The following is a 2,450-nucleotide window of genomic DNA, read 5'->3' as shown; positions in this document are numbered from 1 at the left end:
TTCTAATTCCAGTTTTTTAAGAAATCTCCACACTGTTCTCCATAGCGGCTGTACTAGTTTGCATTCCCACCAATGGTGTAAGAGGGTTCCCTTTTCTCCACACCCTCTCCAGCATTTATTGCTTATAGACTTTTGGATAGCAGCCATCCTGACTGGCGTGTAATGGTAGCTCACTGTGGTTTTGATTTGCATTTCTCTGATAATGAGTGATGTTGAGCATCTTCTCATGTGTTTGTTAGCCACCTGTATGTCTTCTTTGGAGAAATGTCTGTTTAGTTCTCTGGCCCATTTTTTGATTGGGTCATTTATTTTTCTGGAATTGAGCTGCAGGAGTTGCTTGTATATTTTTGAGATTAATCCTTTGTCTGTTTCTTCATTTGCTATTATTTTCTCCCAATCTGAGGGCTGTCTTTTCACCTTGCTTATAGTTTCCTTTTTTAAGTTTCATTAGGTCCCATTTATTTTCGCTTTTATTTCTAATATTCTGGGAGGTGGGTCATAGAGGATCCTGCTGTGATTTATGTCGGAGAGTGTTTTTCCTATGTTTTCCTCTAGGAGTTTTATAGTTTCTGGTCTTACATTTAGATCTTTAATCCATTTTGAGTTTATTTTTGTGTATGGTGTTAGAAAGTGTTCTAGTTTCATTCTTTTACAAGTGGTTGACCAGTTTTCCCAGCACCACTTGTTAAAGAGGTTGTCTTTTTTCCATTGTATATCCTTGCCTCCTTTGTCGAAGATAAGGTGTCCATAGGTTCATGGATTTATCTCTGGGCTCTCTATTCTGTTCCGTTGATCTATATTTCTGTCTTTGTGCCAGTACCATACTGTCTTGATGACTGTGGCTTTGTAGTAGAGTCTGAAGTCAGGCAGGTTGATTCCTCCAGTTCCATTCTTTTTTCTCAAGATTACTTTGGCTATTCGAGGTTTTTCATATTTCCATACAAATTGTGAAATTATTTGTTCTAGTTCTGTGAAAAATACCGTTGGTAGCTTGATAGGGATTGCACTGAATCTATAGATTGCTTTGGGTAGTATAGTTATTTTGACAATATTGATTCTTCCAATGCATGAACACGGTATATTTCTCCATCTGTTTGTGTCCTCTTTGATTTCTTTCATCAGTGTTTTATAGTTTTCTATGTATAGGTCTTTTGTTTCTTTAGGTAGATATACTCCTAAGTATTTTATTCTTTTTGTTGCAATGGTGAATGGTATTGTTTCCTTAATTTCTCTTTCTGTTTTCTCATTGTTAGTGTATAGGAATGCAAGGGATTTCTGTGTGTTAATTTTATATCCTGCAACTTTACTATATTCATTGATTAGCTCTAGTAATTTTCTCATAGAGTCTTTAGGGTTTTCTATATAGAGGATCATGTCATCTGCAAACACTGAGAGTTTCACTTCTTGTTTTCAAGAAAATTTCTTGAGTATTAATATTTGAGCATATTAATTGCTCTCTACCTCTGGCAAGGAATCCAAAAGGTAAAGTTACTGGGTCAAAAGACAAAATTATTTTTTTCAGTCTTATATACATATTCCAATATTGTATCCAGATAAATGACCATTGCTCAAATTAGATATAGGTAGCCTATCAGCTCCTAATACAATCACTCAAAATGCTGCCATTTTAGATTATGTGAAGTGCTACCTGAATCATTTTTATTATAAGCAAATTAGTCATATATATTAGTTATATGTGTGTATTTTTTTCTGACTTATTCACTAACACCTTTTGTTCATTTTATTTGCCCTCCAACTTTTAAATTATAAAAATTATTTATATTAAGTGAACTTGGTTGTCATATTACTTTTCCACATGTCTATTTTGACTGAAAATCAACTTAAAAGTCTTTCATTCTGTGTTTAAGAGTTACTATAAGAACATAGTAATTTAGACAGTATGTACTAGCAAAAGGTCAATAATTAGATCAATGAAATAGAGAGCCCAGAAATAGTCATACTATGTGATCATTTAATATTTGACAAAGGTGAAAAGGCATGCTAACAAGAAAAGGAAAAGTTTTTCAACAAAAGGCACTGGAACAACTAGGTATTCAAATCAAAAAGTAAACATGACTTCCCTGGTAGCTCAGACGGTAAAGCGTCTGCCTACAATGCAGAAGACCCGGGTTCAATCCCTGGGTCAGGAAGATCCTCTGGAGAAGGAAATGGCAACCCACTGGAGAATCCCAGGGACGGAGGAGCCTGGTGGGCTGCAGTCTATGGGGTCATACAGAGTCAGATACGACTGAAGCGACTTAGCAGCAGCAGCCAATACTCTTGCCTGGAAAAGCCCATGGACGGAGGACCGTGGTAGGCTACAGTCCATGGGGTTGCAAAGAGTCGGACACGACTGAGTGACGTCAATTTCACTTTCACTTTCTTTCTAACACACCGCACATATTAATGGATGTTTGGATTAATGAAGATACATCCCAGACCTAAACATA

At 36.2% G+C, this 2,450-nt stretch overlaps 1 non-coding gene across 1 annotated transcript; it reads left to right on the top strand.

Annotated features, from left to right (window-relative positions):
- The first annotated feature begins 2,078 nt into the window (after positions 1-2,078).
- On the top strand, positions 2,079-2,151 carry TRNAC-ACA. Its single transcript has one exon. It is a non-coding gene; the product is annotated as a tRNA-Cys (tRNA).
- The last annotated feature ends 299 nt before the right edge of the window (positions 2,152-2,450 follow it).

This window comes from Cervus elaphus, chromosome 8, assembly GCF_910594005.1.
Source record: "Cervus elaphus chromosome 8, mCerEla1.1, whole genome shotgun sequence".
In the NCBI taxonomy this organism is placed as follows: domain Eukaryota; kingdom Metazoa; phylum Chordata; class Mammalia; order Artiodactyla; family Cervidae; genus Cervus; species Cervus elaphus.
The sequence above is the reverse complement of the archived record's forward strand: the minus strand, read 5'-3'. Positions and strand labels throughout refer to the sequence as shown.